Below are 18,980 nucleotides of genomic sequence, written 5' to 3'. Positions count from 1 at the left end.
TTTAAAAACATTTCCCTATGGTCTACATAAACTGTAAATGCTATGCTTGGGTCTGAATTCTTCATTAATTCAACTCACCGGTCCATCTTCAAGCCCTATTTCTGAATAATGACATGAGAAAGATTGTTTTGAGTGCTGGCCCTTTAAATTCAAATGACCCACTTCACACCCCACCCCCTCCAGGATGTTGGCTGTGCTGCTCTGTCCCATTCAACCAACAACTGAACATTTTAGGTAATTGGCTCAAAGTTTGGACATATTTTCAGTATGGACTACAACCACTGCTGCTGATAAACAATTATTGCAGATTTGTCGAAATGTTCCTCAGAAGTCCTGACCTCATGTGCAAATGTCATCACGTAACTAGTTATAGACCTAACAAATTAAGAAGGAATTAAAACGGGTTGTAGAAATCCACTTGATTTTTTCCAAAATGAATATAAAGATAGCATTGCAGCACCTGGGGGGTTCAAATTCAAACTTTTTGAACTATTAGGTTCCAAATACACAAATAAATGTACCAAAGACTAATAAAAGGGAGTTTAGCAAAATATGACCCCTTTAAAGGAAAATTCCAACTCTTTGTATTTCTGTTATATAATGTGACTTGACAGAGACCAATGTGAGGAAGATTTGACACCATAGACTGAGGTATCTTATTGGTACAATTTGTATAATTAGGTGGATCAGAAGCAAGATTGCCCAAGTGAAGATAAAGTTACTCAGGTTGAGACGACTCATTGCATTTTTTTAAGTGTGATACAAGCCTCCCAAGAAATGTTAATCCATCTAAAACTAGACAGACTTTTAGATATAGCTCAGAGGTTGCTCAGTTGGAATTGTTAATCTTCTTGCTGAATGATTCCACTTATCGGTTCCGCAACATCATCACATCAAATGTATTATTTCATCGTGTCATTTCCGTATTTTGGTTCAGAAGTGCTCTAAAGTATCGTTGTATTTCACCTGTAAAGATGACACGGGGGACATTTGTCAGTATTGCAGAGCTTCCATAACAACAAACGGGTGAAATACCTCCGTCATGCAGAAAACATTTAACCACAGCATCCAATTAACTTGCATGATGGAACATCTTGATTGGCTGCTTAGCGAAGGTGGCGGTGACTATCAAAGCAGGGCATACAGCAAAGCGTCGTGTGTCACAGCCGGTACCATTAACTCCTCCGGGTTCTATCAATACTGTTAATGTTAGCGCCATTTCACTGTGTCAACCTGCTTTCACTATCGTTTATGAATAATCTCCTATAATGTCCTATAATTACATTTAAATGACAACGAGTCTCAGAGGCTGGTAGCTCTCACACTCCTTTATAATCCTTTATGAGCGTTTTTCGAATGAAATACTCAATATTAGTGCGTAGGGTTAATGCCAATAAAGCCATTTGTACTTTATTCCTTAAAAGAATCGATAGGGAATTGAAACAATGAATGATATCGATAATGGAACCGAAATGCTAAATTTAACATTATCCCCAAACATGTGAAAGTGAGGCCAAAACACACACACATACCCTGAATGTGCCAACAGTGAGTGCACTTGCAGGCTTGCTGTTAATGCAGGGGAGCTAACTGCTGCTCCTGGCCATAGCACTAGAGGCTCTACTGCTGATCCTGCTACAGCTGCAGCCACGACAAGCAGAAAGAGGAGAGGCTTTGAACCACTTCGGCTGTCAGAGAGGAAATACTCGAAAATACTTTGACGGTTACTTACCAAAATCAGCACTTAATTCTGTAACGCAGTATTTGGACATCTTTGAGCTCATGTCAAAGCTGAAATTTCTTTACACTGTTGTGAAGTTGTGATTTTTTTTTTTTAGGTTTAGGGCTGCACCAATGTATCAGTCTGACGTCAGTATCAGTGATATTGGCAATATCTGTATCAGTATATAAGATGTCTTTTCACCAAGACAGACATGGATGTTTATCTGTTTGTATTATATCCTCCTGAGACTTCCAATGAGTTTTGTGTCCTCTGTCGTGGACAAGAGTTTCACAGCTTTACTTAAAAACAAAAACACAGTCCACTGCAAAGAACATTCCATAAAATAATTAAATAAATAATGAAATGTATCTGATTTACATGTCTTTTGGTTATGTCCTAAACTTGTATCATTCTGGGATAATGTATATTCATCAATTGTTAAGATACTGGGTTATACAATTCCTAAAATGTGTTTGGTGATGTATTTCAGATACATTATTGGTAATAATGTAATTAAAAATGATAGATATTTGTTTAAAATAGTATTAGCAGCCTGTAAGAAGACTATTACCCAAAAATGGTGGAGATTAGAACCACTCACAACTAACAACTGGCTACAAATTGTGAAAAGGAATATTTGAGATGGAGATTCTGACCCATAGATTGAGGTCTCAAGAAGAACAGTGTCATGATAAATGGGAGAAATGTTCAATTTTCATTTCAGCGTCACATTACTAAACTAATTGTTAGTCACAAAGGTTTTTCATGGTCAATGTATCCCAAATGTCTCTTAAGTTTGTATTGTACAGAATTCAAACAATAAAAATAAAGTAAAAAAAAAAGAAAAGAAAAGAAAAGAAAATGTATCTGAAAGAACTGTTTCCAATCAAAGCAATTATTTGACGTAAAAAAGCCAACACTTTTACTTTCCTGGGTCTCAGGAGCATATTGCACATTTTTTTTGTTCATTGAAATGTAATACGATGAAAACCTGAAATGTTCATAAAACAGATTCTGTGTTAAGTGGCTATAAAAAACAACAATAACAAAATAAAGAAATAGAGAGTAACTTTGATGATCAGCATTTTAAATATAGGTCAGTTAGTATTGGTCAAGAATTTTGCAGTCGGCGCATCCCTAGTTTTTGATTATATTATACTAAAACATTACAAATGATTCCTTTAATCCCTAGAATTGGGTTACGATTTTATAAACCCTTGTAATTCCCATAATGCAGCTTTTATTACCCCTTCTCTCTCTTTGCTCATATTACAAAGTCCATCTCTAGTTAAGAGCCTTCTGTACAGATCAAATAGTTAGTGTATAGTATTCCTAATATTATTGTCGGAGCTAATAATGTGTCAGTGGTGGCAAAGATTCCTATTCATCTGCAGATTATGGGAAGAATGTGCACCATTGGCGACTATAAGAAAGCACTTTAATAAGCATACAGTGCAGACCATTAGCATAACATAAATGCTCATGCAAATATATGCAAATGTACCATAATTTGTGAGTTATTTTCTTTGGCCCTGTGACTTAGAAGGCTTCGTTTCTTTATGTCCAAAACCAATGAGCTCCTTAAAAGTCATTGGCCAGGTATCAGAGTCATTTAGGCGCTCATTAACAGCCTTGTTAGGGGGTAATTAGCTGCAGATTCATCATGTGTTTAGTGCACTGCCACGTTCTGCCTTATTAGGCTGGAGAAGGCCATTAGCTACTAGGAAATAATTAATCAACACTTATTTTGACCTACTTCCTACAAATGATGCCGCTTTTTCCACCAGCTGCTTCTTGTTTATGTGCGTGTGTACAGTTTGCCTGTCTCCTCTTTAATCTGAGTATATGATATTGTATACACAAGGCTGTGCTTGTACGAGTAGTAGTACATTTTATCTCAGTATTTTCTTTCTTCGGGAGTCTCAGCAGTGGCATATCAGGAGTGGGATGAGGACACGCAGGGAGAGCTGCAAAGCCACAGGTGTGTTGGCAAGCAGCCTTAACAACACACACATATAGTAGACCCTTCAGTGAGAATAAAACATTCTTTCAGCCTATACTCTGAAAAAGGCACAAAAAGATGGTGAAGGTCACATCTACATTATTCCTTTTTAACCTTTTATTCTTTTTCTCCTTTTCTTGTCCTTCTTCTCTTCGGATATGCTATTAAAAGTTTTATGAAGTACTGCAGCACAATAATAATATTGTTAATGGCGGTAATATAATAAAACCATAAAAGACTAATCTATTTATCCCCAAAGCCTTTTATAAGACGCTGTTATAAAGTGTCTCACGGAGCAGTCATAAAACGCATAAAATCAGAACCAAAACTGTGAAGAGCAATGTAAGCAAAACATTAAACGTAAAAGGAAAGCAATAATATAAAGTGAAGAGGTAGAACAGAACAATAATAGGGAATATTGTTAATTCATTACAAGTCTATAAAAGTGAGCTGCTTGTTTGAAGGCTTGATTAAGTTTAACCTTGGATGAAACTAGACGGGTCAGAGGTTAGAAACACTGAAGTTGGCTCAAACTCCTCACTTTCTTGTCCCTCATCTTCACTGACGTCCTCCCCTCCTCATCCTGACTTCCATCTCACAGAACTATTTACCTTCTGAATGAATTTAAACAGCCTCAAAAACTACGGGTTGTGTCAGAATTATCATTAAGGAGACACTCTCGGCTAAGCTGTTCTGACAATTTCTCTCCTTTTTTTTTTTTTTTACTTTTCTGTTTGCATTGTACGTGTAGATTTGTGTTTGTATGCACAGTGTGTAAAAGCATCTCTTCCTAATTTGCATAATCTAAACTTTCCCGGGCGCACAGAGGTGTATTTACTGACTTAAAAAAGCGTTATGCAAATACAGTTTGTGTGCTGTAGCATTCAGGCTTTAACAAATACCATGATTATGTATGTATATGGACAAGAAAAGATCCATTTATTTGACAGAGAAAATGAAATGTTTGATAAATTGTGTGTTTTAATTCAACTCCTCTAAATCTCCTTCACTGACACGTGTCTTGTTAATTTAATTTCATGTAAATGCTGCAATTTGTCCTTTTAGAGTAATTTTAAGGTGTTATCCTCTGACTTCTTGAGTTATTAATTCTTATGGCTTGTTTTGATGGAAGTAAGGAAGCAAATATCAACTATTCTTTTAAGTCTTGCCTGATTTTAACCCGTACAAATTCACACTCCATCACAGAGACTTTTAGAAATCTTTTTGAAAAATGAATCTACCGTAGTACAGAAACTTGTTTTTCTCAGTGTCTGTGCATCTGATCTGTTTATAAGTACATATGTTAACATGGTGTAGTTGTGTAGTCCATAGTGCTACGTTTGCTTCCCTGAAAACTGGAGGAAGGAGAGGGAGAGACAGACAGAGAGCGAGCAGGCTTGGACGTCCTCTCCAGCAGCGCAGATGCCACTAAATAAAATATTTCATAATCCTGCCCAAATCCTCTAATCACCATGACAACAGGCAGCAGGGAGCCAGAGACTGGTGGTGTGCGGACCCCCCCCCCCCTCCTTTTCTCTCCTCCTTTTTCTTTTCCTTTGCCTCTTTTTTCCCCTTCTTTTTTTAGTGGGATTTGAGTCCACATTCTGTTTAACACACAATTTTCTAATGACTTATTTTATCTTGTCAGTTTCTCAACGAATTTGGCAGAGGCATTTGAAACAGTCATTCCAGTAGACACTCAAAATGAATCGGTACTTGCGCATTTTCTTGCTTGCAGCAGTTTTCTTACACACTTCTCACTGAAAGATAACTGTATCACAACCTGTCCACCAGCCACGACAGCAGCAAGGACTGAGACAGAAAGCTGCAAACTTAAAGCGAGATGACACCACGTTAACCCCCATCAATTCTAGAAATGTTGCTGATTTTTCGAGTTCAGTTAAGTGTCGGCAAGATGCTCGGTGTGTACAAAGTGTAAACCGTACAGGAGGTGTGGAACCACACATATGCAAACACACACTCTCTCACATCACATCGAAGTCCTGCCAGCTTCTCTGTACGGTGATAGGATAATGGAGGTGATGACCTCATGGGGTGAAAGGACCTGTTGCCTGGTAACAGTGTGGATAACAGCAAGAGAGGGGGGTAGTCATATCACAAGCGCTGTGTGTCTCTAAGTGTAGATGTGTGTGATATCGACCAGTGTTGCCAGGTAAGGGAGATGATGATAGCAGCTGAAAGTAGAAAGCAACTCAATTTTTAAGAGTATTGATTGTTCTTCGTTGTATGACTGTTCAGGTGTGTGTGAGTAGTTGTGATTCACCCAATCACATAAGCAAAACAGGGCGTCCCTGCCTGCATAAACACCCCCCTGCTTCAGGAGGCATTTCCTACATTTTACTGCTTCTTCTGCAGCTCACTTGACTGTGTGTGCCAGACATAAATAATTAACTCCCCCTCTCTACTCTTCATCTCCTCCTCTGCAGGTATTCGGCCCCAGATAATGAACGGGCCTAATGCACCCACGCCCCCTTGTGGCGGGCTGCTGGAGGGCCGCGACGCACCGTGGAGATTGCCAATCCTCAAGATCTGGCCACGGTGGGCTTTCTGTGACGCTCAGTCAACACAGGAGATTCACGAAAAGGTAGAAAAGAAATCTGATTTTTTTTCCTCTTTGTATGTTTATGGTGCTTCAGTGGATGTGGAGTTATAACATGGGATGTATGTGCACACATTGTTTTCTATTTGGCTGCTTTTTTTGATGGTAAGAACAGAATAGATATGACTTTCATATGACGTTTCTCCCTGTATTTGTGTGTTTTGAGTGGGTGACACATGGTTCCCGGTTAGTGGTTGAAAGAGCCGCACCCACAGTTATCTAAGAAACACTGAGTAAACCATAGACAGATATAATAGGAGACATATGGACACTGGTACAAAAACTGTGCAAGAGTTGTTATAAAGCCTCCACCATCTTACCAGGGGACAACCATGCAATGAAGTTCTACAGATTCATAATGAAAATGAGAGATATTAGGACTATCGGTTTTGTTTATTTATTATTTGTTTACATTTTATTTGACAGGGGACAATACATATAGGGATTGTTAGATTAAAAAGCATGCAATGTGAATAAGACATGTATCTGTAGAAGCTAATTTGCTGACCTTGTATCTGGTTGAGCTTTTAAGGAGCACCACTAAGGTAAACAAAAACAAACAGTGTGACAGAACAACATTAAAACGGACAAAGATTAAATGTTTGACGCAGTACATACAGATCAGGAAAGAGTCAAACATTGGTACAAGTTAAGAAAACAAAAGTAACTAAGACAAATGCCAATTGAACAAGAGTTTAGGCCCAATCCCAATTCACCCCTTGCCCCCCTCCCACCCCCCACCCCTGCCCCTTGGCCCTTGCATTTGGCACTACCCCATGAAACAGAGTTGCAAGGAGTAGGGGTTTAAAGATTTCCTTATGAAATGACACAACCCCTCAAGACCTGTTACATCAGCAGCAGCCATTGATGCTGCTATAAACAGATGCAAGAAGTTTGTTTCTGAAAGTATTCCCCATGCTGTCAACAGCTGTAAATGCTTCTGTTCCTTGGGCTTTGGGCATCTTTTTGTGGATATCAGCTCCAGAAATGTGATCTATAACACATTGAAATGACATTAAACGGTCGATCAAATGCTAAAAATGATAAAAATACATACATTTGTGTGTTTCTTTCATCACACTGCTGCACTTTTTTGCTGTGTTTACCTCCATCTTGCCGATGATTCGAACAGAATTATGGGAGATTTCTCCTACCCATCTGTTTGTAGTGTGATCCTTAAAAATCTCCGTTTCGAGGGCCAAACAGCCCTCCCCCTTAGCCTTTCTCCTCCGGCTCATCGAGAATCAGGACACCCCTACCTCTTCATGTGAATGCGCAAAATGGAGGGGGAGGGGCCAAGGGGTGAATTGGGATTGGGCCTTAATGACAGCATAGGATAGCGTTTGGAAATGATTCAGTGTTCATAGATTTGTCTTTGTTGAAGTTTTTATTGTTATTTCCACGAAGTTTTAAAGAAGACTGATGTATAGATAAAAACATAAAAGTCAACATAACATCCATTTAGTGTAAATTCATTTACAGGTAGATTTTATTTATTAAAAAAAACACGTAATTTAGATTCCTGGGTTAATTTTACATTATGACCTGCCCCTGGTAAGATGGCGGCTCTATGGTAATAGACTTCCCTTGTCTTCTTTTATATCTATGATATGTGTCAGTTTCTTTCTGCTGCTCTGCAATATTATAAAAATTTCCATACTGAATTGTGAGAGCTGACAACTTCATTTACTATTTTTGTGATTTATTTCTTTTAAGACTTTCGAGTTGAGAACACTGTAGCATTACTTTGAGAGGGACTGTTTTCCTGTGACAGATTTTGGAAGGCATTCAGGAGGGTTTCTTATCTGTACTTATAGACTAACGTGATTTTAAGAGCCTGTTTGTGGTGTCATTCTGTGATCAGAAAATTAATCAACGGCATTTCGAATATGTTTATAGAGGACACCCTCTCACAAAAAGTCCTTTAGAGAGCTTTTTTTTAATATATACAGCAAGATGTTAGCCAATAATTTTGTACTCTATAGTTTAATTTGTACTTTGATGGTTTTAATTAAATGTTTTATATCTATCTGAATTCATGGCAGCACTTGTATTTACTGCTTCTCCTTGAGAGCAAAGTAAAGCCAACTTGTGGACTACATTACAGCTGTTTAAAACGTGTCTAAAGCTAAATCTGTCAGTCTGACAACAGTACATATTGTAAGTACTATTGCTGTGCTGTTTGACATTATGAACTCTGACCAAAAAAAATAACATCTTGAATAATTTTCCTCCTGGTTAGCGCAGAAGAACCATGTCTTTCCTCACTATTTGTCTCCTCCTCTGTAATGTTTTAATCATATTACAGCCCACTGGCTTGTTCCACTCTCCCAGTTCAAGTGTAATGGTTTCATCACTGACTCTAATCCCACTGGGTGCTTTGTTAAATAAGGAGGAGGAGGAGGTTGGTAATAGAAATGCAGTATAATTGTTCTGAGCCGGAGTGGGTGAAACATTTGTCTTATTTTACTGTCTGTACGCTGAAACCGGTGGTAATTTTACAATCTGAGCAGAGGGTGTGAAAATGTCTCTACTTTCAGGACGATGAATAGAAGGCTCATATTATGTAGATCAGCTTTAGTGAAAGTGTTGCATTTTGCTTTGTGCAGCTGCCTGTTTATGACTTTTACTTTTATATGACTCTAAATGGCATTCATTTTTCCATTTCGTAATTAAATAAGGAGTTACTTGCTTTTATGACAACCCAGTGATCTGAAAAAGTCAAATGAAAGAAAAGCTGCCTTTTAAATGATGTTTTTTACCTTTTTCTCTACTGTTTTGTTTGGGGAAAAAGGATTTTCATGAATACATATGAAGTCATCTCTATACTGTTAGACACTATCATATATAACATAGTAAGTACTGTACATTGCAGCTGTGTATATGGCAGCATTACATAGACGTACATTCAATATGTGGAGACTTAGCTTATTTAATGATATACAGCAGTTTAGCTTTTAACCCTTAAAATCTGAAAATCAGCCTCTGTCTAAAAGCATCTAAATACTTAGCAAATTTTGAACCACCTACCAATATGTTTAAAGGGGTCATATTTTGCTAAACCCACTTTTATTAGTCTTTGGTACATTTATTTGTGTATTTGGACCCTAATAGTTCCAAAAGTTTGAATTTGAACCCTCCAGGTACTGCAAAGCTATCTTTATATTCATTCTGTCAAAAATTGAGTGGATTTCTACAACCTATTTTAATTCCTGCTTAATCTGTTATGTCTATAACTAGTTACGTCACGACATTTGCACATTACCATAACCGTTTGTCAGCAACAGCGGTTGTAGTCCATACTGAAAATATGTCCAAACTTCAAACCAATTACCTAAAAATGTTCAGTTGTTGGTTGAACAGGACAGAGCAGCACAGCCAACAACCTGGAGGGGGTGGGGTATGAAGTTGTTCATTTGCATTTAAAGGGCCAGCGCTCAAAACGACCTTTCTGGTGTCATTACTCAGAAATAGGGCTGAAGATGGACCTGTGGAGTTGAATTAATGAAGAATTCAGACCCAAGCATAGCATTTACAGTTTATGTAGGGCACAGGGAAATGTTTTGAAATTCATAATTCCATTTAAAAAGAAGCAAAATAACACTCCTTTAAATAATTCAGGTAAAATTCAGTTGCTCAGCTTTTTAGTGCCATTGTATATGTGTGCTTTGGACAGTCAGAGACTCTGCAGAAACACCAACATGTTCTGCACTAAAACCAATACAGATGCTTGTTTAATGTACAGTTAATGGCACTTCTGCTTCAGTTTTCTCTGTGCTCATCTCATAATTGTATTTACGCTCAATTTTTATGAACATCAACATGTCTGTTAAATTAACTATAAGAAAATGAAGAGGATGGTATTATTTAAAAAATGGCTACAAAAACCAACTCTTTTTTTTTTTTTTTTTCAAAGCACTACATTTTTACTGGCGTTTTAAAAAATTCATTGCTCCTCAGACAAAGCAAATGAGCTTTTAAATGTAACAGGCAAAACCTCAGAATCACATGTTGCTGGAAACAAATGAAAGTAGGAGAATCAGATCAGAAAATCCACATAAATAGTCCTATTTCTTTAACTGTTAAAGACCAAGACTTCCAACTTATTATTTTTTCTACATTTAAGTGATTTATCACTATTTTTAATGATAATATGCTCTAAATTTTGCATTTTTTAGAGAAAATCAAGTATTTTCCTGTATTTAATTCAGAGCATATAGATGTTCATAAAAGCTCAGAGTGAATACAAAGGCTCTTATACGTTGTATAACAAAAAAAGTGATGTTTTCAGCAAAATATATCATTAACGTCTACAACTACTGCCATTTGTCAAATTACATGGCGTTTACTGGTGTTGCAGAAGATGACAGTGTTTTCACGTTCACTGCGAAGCCTCTGAAGGTCCAAAAAAGACACATCTGATGCTACAGAAAAACTGAGAAACTGCATTTTACTTGATTTATTTCAATGTATTGATAGGATTAGTGGTTTAAAAGTTATTAAACATTTTAGATCAGCAAATGCTTTTGGTTACTAGTGGCTTTTTAGTCCTTTGATGGGTTAACCCCAATGAAGTTATCACACCCTAAACCATGAGTGGGTTTCAGTTTTGGGACCGCTCAAATATACCAAAACATGTTCTACACACACACACACACACACACACACACACACACACACACAGGACCCATGTGGGAGTACAGATGTTGGCAGCTTTCCCACAGCTAAAACTACACAGCAGAGGGTACAGATGGGGCACTCTGTACACACTTCCATAACACACATGCTCATGGACAATCTCAGTGGAAGATGCAAAGTGCCGTATGCACACACACACAAGTGCATAAACAAACTCACACACCAAGGAAGCAAACAAAAAGGCTGTCTTTGTGTGCAGGCTGGCTGTGAGCAGATCTGTGTCTGTGGTAAACCGTGATACCTGTTGCTACAGTGAAGTCTTTATGTGGGGGTAAAATAACTATTAGAAAGCACTAGTGGTCTACTTTCTAATGCGGCACCGTCCTTGGAAAGATGCACAAGATTTTTTTTTGTATAGTAGAAAGATAAAAAAAAGTGATTTTGTACTTGGTGTCTATTTCAAGTGTCTTTGATATTGCTGTGTAAGTGTCAAAGTTAAATAGACTCAGTAGTAGTTTTATGATGTGCTGCCATTTTAGTGTGAAGGAATGTGCTTTAGCTGAGAAAATACACTCATGAAATCCTTAAGGCAAGGGATGATTATGTTCTATACTCCAGTGGAAAATGAAGTTTTTAAAGGAGCTTTCCAGAGTTTTAGATTTGCAGAAGTCAAGATATCCTTCATCTCAAATGTTGGATTCCTACATTTCCCATAACTGCCGCTAATGCAGCGTCTTACATTAGATCCTCCCCGACTAGTACTTGTCTCCACACCTTTGAAATCCAATGCAACGGAGGCTTTCTGTTCTAAATGTCTACTCCCACAATCCAGGCCAAAAACCCCACATGACATCATGAGGGTTATTGGCTTCAGAAAACGCCCTCCAAAGCCACAGAGGGTATTATGTACAACTGTTTTCACTCACTCTGTACGACTGTTTTCTAACTTCATGTGTGTGGTACTGTCTAAATATTAAGTCATCAGAGTAAAAATACAACTTCATTAAAAGCCAGATTAAATAGGTCAAAGCCAGAGTAAGAGAAAGCCCCCACCCCACCATAGATGATCTAATTGAGCTGGTTGGTAACGTGACTTCCTGTATTTATGTTCTAATATTTCCAGAAGAAAACAGTGCAGAGGTGTGTGTTCTCTACGCCTCACAGAGGACTTTTAAAACTAATTGACACAATAAATAAAGATGTGTTCATCCTTTCCACTCGGTGTACATATATATATATATATATATATATTCCTGCCCACTGTGATTTTATGTCATTTTCCACAGCCAGACCCGCTGCTGCTGCTGCTGGTCTCGTTCAAGTAATGAGATTAATGCATGACAAGAGCTTTAACCTTGAATTTAGCATCCAGCTCCAACTCCAGCTACCACCAATAAAACTGTTCTGTGCAAATTGATGGCTATGCTAATCCGGCCCAGTTAGGTTAATTCAGTTAGCAGGCTGTGAATCTAAACCTGTTACTTAATAGCTGTGGCCACTTGCTTTTCTTTGTATTTCAGCAGCTGTCAGTCTGCTTTATGGTTTCGCCTACATCCACTCTGAGTGAATGGATTGTGACAAAGACCAGCTTTGGCAAGCGCTGATTATAACACACAGACAACCACTCATATTTTACAGCACACATAAACAATACATTTGCATTTAGATGAGGAATGGCATACATAAACTTGGGCTTGGGGCACAGGGGGTGGTAAAAACAGCCTTTTGTATGTTGGCCGCAGAAATGGTCACATAAATATTACTATAGGAGTTTGATGCGACTGTAACAGTAGGGGTATAATGATTAAGCATAATAATGGCACCACAATGATGATATATAAATGCAGATGGGAGGTTTATTTTTAGTGTTATCTATCTTTAAGTAACACCCCCCCCCCCTCTCTCTGATCTCCCCCAGGTGCTGAACGAGGCCGTGGGTGCTATGATGTACCACACCATCACTCTGACCAGAGAAGACCTGGAAAAGTTCAAGGCCCTACGCATCATCATCCGCATCGGCAGCGGCTACGATAACATCGACATCAAGGCAGCCGGAGAACTAGGTGAGACGCTGAGGCAGATTTACACGAATATAGAAGAAGACAGAATGTATAAAATATAAAAAGCAAGGTTGCCTCAGAAACAGACAGTAGTCATATGCTGAGAATATTAAGCAGTCGCGTTTGACCATATGGCTCATCCAAGTACTGTTTGATGAGAGATGAGATAAATTAAACAACAAAAACAGAAATTAATCATTTATAAGGACACCTTTGGACAGATGCCAAACCAAACTGTACGTGCTATAATAACTGAACATAAACAGCATATGTGACAGGAAGTATTACATTCAGAGACAGAATGGGTAATGCAAGTGATGCGTATGCTGAACAGATGCTCCAACTGATATGAAACTATTGCACTCAGATTCCCATTTGGCCCCTTCAGCATATGTTTGGTTTGAGAGCAGGATTTAGTGTGATATCCTAATTATCTTCACTTAAGTTTGCCAACATAGACATGCAGAGAAATGTACTTTTTTTGTGTATAATTGGCTTTTAGAATTATCCTCTTATCCTGTGTATTTTTATTTTCTAGGTCAGTAAGAATTAAAATGTATCCAAAGATGAATTTACCATCAAAACAAGCAGCACTTCTGTCAGCTCCCAGGAATTCACCCCAGCATTCATTTCATAGACACGATGACGAGCGCTTTTTTTTTTAACGTACTTTTTGCAGGCATCGCAGTGTGCAACATCCCCTCAGCAGCTGTAGAAGAAACCGCAGACTCAACGCTCTGTCACATCCTCAACCTGTACCGGCGAAACACGTGGCTTTACCAGGCTCTCCGGGAGGGCACGCGGGTCCAGAGCGTGGAGCAGATTCGCGAGGTGGCCTCAGGCGCAGCCAGGATTCGAGGCGAGACGCTCGGCCTCATCGGATTTGGTGAGGGAACTGATGACGTGAAACTTTGGTGACGTGTGAGATGTGTCTCGCAATAAACACATTACTCAGGGCTCTTTAATGTTGTATAATGTACTCCATTTAGCATGATAGCTGTATCAGAAAAATGGATCAACAATGAGAAGGGAGTAGATTTTGAACTAGATGGTTATGAATTAATTATATCAACAGAAGAACAAAAAATGGAGGAGGGGTGGCAATATGCATTGAAAATGGTTTGAAATGTAAAATTACTGAAAAAATGACTTCAACTGCGGATGACTTACTTGCTTACTTGAGTGTATTACAATAGAAATTTGTTTAGAAAAGATGAAGAACATAATGATTAGTTGTATATATAGATCTTCTGGATCAAATATTGAAATGTTTAGAGACTGGATGGAAAGCATGTTCACAAAGATAACAACACAGAAGGTTTTGTGTATCTGTGGTGATTTTAACATTGACCTCCTGAATCCAAAGAAACATGTAATACAGAGAATTCCCAATAACGATTTCCCTAAAACCAAATAGATGTGTTTATCTTGTTTTGTTTTGTCTGATCAATAATCTAAAGATTTAATTACAGTTATATCCTCCTGAGACCCAGCAATGCATTTTTGTCCTCTGTAGTGGATAAGAGTTTCAAAGCTTTACTTTAAAAAAATAAAAACAACAATGCTGTCCACTGTAAAGGGCAGGCCATAAAAATAAAATAAAATAAAATAAAATAAAAACATATCTGAAAAAAATGTTGCCTCATGCTGTTTCCAATCAAGACAATTATTTAATGTAAAAAAGCCAAAACTTTTACTTCCTGTGTCTCAGGAGGAAATGAAAGAACGGAAGAAATGGTAAATTATCGCATAAAAACTAAACTGAGTCTTTGCATAGTTTTGGAAATGATAAATAATTCATCAGTTATCAGTTGTTACCAGTGAGAATCCTAGAATTTTTAGAAAACAAGTTTTTCTCATTATGTTTTAGGTTAAATATTTTAAAAATCCTGATAATTTTCTATTGACATTATATTAAACAAATATTCATCTCCCACTTGTACCCCATTTTATATTTAATGCATTTGTGTGTTTTGCTGCGACTAATCAGAAGTTGATGCCGGCTGTAATAAACCTAGTGAACATCTTTTAGTCCTTGACATGACTCCATCTGTGCATCCGTCAGGTCGTTCGGGCCCAGGCCTGTGGCGATACGGGCCAAGGCGTTTGGCTTCAACGTCATCTTCTACGACCCCTACCTCCAGGACGGCTTGGAGCGCTCGCTGGGCGTTCAGCGAGGTCTACACGCTCCAGGACCTGCTCTACCAGAGCGACTGCGTACTCCCTGCACTGCAACCTGAACGAACACAACCACCACCTCATCAACGACTTCACCATCAAACAGTAGAAGAAGCACAAGGAATTCATGCTGAATTCTAATGCACACTACCACGTTTTGAGTAGCTCATGATTTATAAAATCCAAGTCAAAAACTGCTTTTAGACACGACTGTCAGAAGGTTTGTCTAATACTCGCCCATGCCAAGCTGCTCATTCTCTTCGCTGAGCATCTAATTCCTCAAGGTCTGACAGACAGCTTTAACCCAGTGGAGTGTAGCTGACAGGCCTGGCCACTGGCATGCCTTTACTGACTCTGATTTCTTGGCAACTTACAATCACAAGCTGTTTAACAACCTTTTAATGAGTGGTCAGATGCAACGGTGCTCAGACAAAGACGGGGTAAGTATGAAACTGGAGGAGGTGGGTTAGTGGTCAATAGGAGTGGGCGGTACAGTCAGCATGTATAGTTTCACATGGAGGTCATGGTAGGACTTATGATAGAGGTTTCTTCTGCAGTTTAAATTAAGTAAAATAAAATAACATCTGCTTAAACGTTCTTAATTCCTTCAATACAAACAGAATACAGTGTTTTGTTTCAGATTCAGAATACTTCATTAATCACGGAAGCATTTGTGTGGTTATAGTTACTTCATGCAAGTATAAGAAAAATTAGCATAGAAGAAAGGATCAATATTACAAATATATATACATATATGTGTATATATATATATATATATATACATATAAAGCTCTAAATATATATGTATCTAAATATATGTATTAAAACACTGTTAAAACACAGTTAGTACAAGCAATGTTCACAATATGTACTAGAGGAATATTACACTGGGTTACAAAAAATTGTTTTTGCAAGTTGTCGAGGTTTTTTCAACTGAATTAGGACCATTTTGCACCACTAAATCCAAAAATGGCATCTGTTTTTCTCAATCAGGTCAGGTTTTTTTGCTAATTTGATTTTGAAAAATTTGATCTTCTCACAAAATTGATTACATTTTTTGTGACTTTATCAGTTGATTTTTTTATATAGTTCTCACCCAAAATAGGTTTTAAGAGAAAAAAAATCATTTCACCATTGTACCTGTTAGGTACAATGGCGTATTCACCGCAGATGTAGCAGAATACGTCAGGCTTATTTTTGCAAGGTCTTCTAGTCGAAGCCATTTCATTCACCTGTGATATTAAAAAAAAACAGTAATCATAAATTGGCAAAAGTAAAATCTTCAGAACTCGTTTATTGCAAGAAATATGAAAGAATTTTGTATCATATGATGTGAAAATGCCCATAAATGTAAGCAAAAATGTTAAAAAGCCAATATATAGCATAGTTCAGAAAGTTGACCTGATTGAGCAAAATTAATGTGATTTTTGGATTCAGCACACCAAAATTATCCTAAATCAGCTCAAAAAACTTAAACAATAAATTTGTTGTTGACCAGTGTTATCAATATAAGTAAAAGAACTCAGAATAAGAGGTAAAATGTAAGAAAAAAAGTTAAATTATGGGAAAGTGCAGCTGCATGCCAGTCGACGTATGCACACTTCTGTCATGTGGAAGAACTCAAAACACAGAAATGACCAAAAAATGTAAAAAGTGTGATTTGTTGCTCAGGGCGTAACCTGTTTTTGGCGGTTTGACATCTTTTTTAATTGTCACACAACAGCCCTAGTGTTGACAGTACCAACTGTAAGATGACGCATATATGTTCACTTGTATATTCCTGACACACATCTCTATAAAAGGTTAAGTCTTCTCCTTTGCATGTATTATAACCAGACCGCTCTGATTGCAGTGATTGCGGGTGCAGTCATCTACTGACCTCCTTTTTAGTGTCACTTTAGTTGTTAATTTTAATCTCTCCACTGCCTGTTTTTCTTTAATGGTTTACACGAAGGTAAATGTCCCTTAAAATCTAAGTGAAATTGCTCCCAGTCCTGAATACTACATTTTCTGACATCCAGATGCATTTGTGAACTTGTGCATTCAGTGCAGCACACCGCGCTTATTGTGAGTCGCCATTAAAGCAGTTTAGTGAGTCGACCGGCCAAGAAATGCTGCTGGCCGGCCAAGTCATCAGTTGCCAGCTGAGTGGGCTGCCAGGCCAGGCATGCAAGTTAACCAGCCTTAGTGAAATCAGTCGCTAAGCTGTGTGTGACGGACCTTTGAGACGCAACAGCACCATCCAGAGTTCAGAGGGCCGCAGACTAAAAAGTGGAACTGGCAGTCAAAGAGAATCTGCTACTAACAGACTTACTTTATAACTAATGGAACTAAGCTTTAGAGTTTGACACCATTGAGATGTAGTATTGAGTGTTTTTCACTATTTGTGGATAATAACAAAACAGTCTTAATTTATTTTTGATATAAAATAGCAGTGTGTTGCTTTGCATATCCTCCTGAGACCCAGGAACGTGAAAATTTTAGCTTTTTTACAGTTGTTGTTTTTTTTTTTTTCAGATATATTTTTTAGCTTACTTTTATTTAATGTATTTTGCAATAGACAGCATCTTTTAAGTAAAACTGTCAAACTTTTGTCCCCTACAGAGGACAGTAATACATTGCTGGGACTCAGGAGGATATAATTAAGTACAATTATAGTAGATGTTATGTAAATGTTGTACAGTGGGAGTGTCAAACTCATTTTACTTCAGGGGCCACATGCAGCCTAATTTCATCCCAAATGGGCCAGACCAGTAAAATAATAACATTAGCCTATAATTTATAAATAATCACAACTCCAAATTCCAAACTCATGCCTTTGCAGATCCACTGTGATCTGTAAGTTGTAATGAATATGCATAAATGAAAAGTTGAGGCATAATATTGTTAAAATTGTACTTATTTTTAGGAAGAAATTTTAGGTTTGTATGTGTTGAGGTTATTCACATTTATGTGAAAGGACAGTTTGTAAATGTAAACCTTTTCATCATGTAACTTAATTTGATTTATTTGCACTTAGTAAGAAAAATTCAGATTTGTCATTGTTTATAAGTTATAATGTTATTATTTGATCCGTTTGTTATTATTTGTTATTCAGGTCAAGTGGGGGCAGCCGTGGCCTAGATGGCCGGAGAGTCGGCTTGTGACTGAAGGGTTACCGGTTCGATTTTCTTGACTGGCAGAGAGTTGTTGGCTAATGTGCCCTTGAGCAAGGCACTTGACCCCCTAATTTGCTCCCTGGGTGCCTCATATGGCGAGCCCACGGCTCCTAGCATGCAGTGTGTGTGATGCAGGATCTCGTGATGGGTTAAAGGCAGAAGTCAAATTTCAGTGTGTGGTGTCTGTGTGTGAACCCCTACTGACAAAACAAAGATTCTATTCTGTTTTACTGGGTTGTATGTGGCCCTCGAACTAAAATGACTGTTCTCTTTGCTTCTCTCAAACTATCCTTTCACAGAAAGTGTGAATAGCCTGATCAACCAAGAACAACCTGAAAATTCTTTTGACAATATCATACCTCAACTTGTCATTTATGCATGTGCATCACAACTTACAGATCACAGTGGATCTACGAAGGCACAAAACATTTAGTAATAGGCTTAATATTGTTAACATTTTTTAAGTTGGAGTTGTGATTATTTATGGTTTGTTATTATTATTAGAATTTTACTGGTCTGACCCACTTGAGATCAGCTGGTTTTTGGCCCATGAGCCCTATGTTTGTCACCTCTGTTGTACAGTGTCTATGGAGTATATGGG

At 37.9% G+C, this 18,980-nt stretch overlaps 1 pseudogene; it reads left to right on the top strand.

Moving 5' to 3' along the window:
- LOC115434110 (YLP motif-containing protein 1-like) overlaps positions 1-18,980 on the top strand; it is a 47,525-nt pseudogene that overhangs the window by 19,703 nt on the left and 8,842 nt on the right.

Source organism: Sphaeramia orbicularis, chromosome 15, assembly GCF_902148855.1.
Source record: "Sphaeramia orbicularis chromosome 15, fSphaOr1.1, whole genome shotgun sequence".
Taxonomy (NCBI): Eukaryota; Metazoa; Chordata; class Actinopteri; order Kurtiformes; family Apogonidae; genus Sphaeramia; species Sphaeramia orbicularis.
This window is presented reverse-complemented; position numbering and strand designations above follow the sequence as displayed.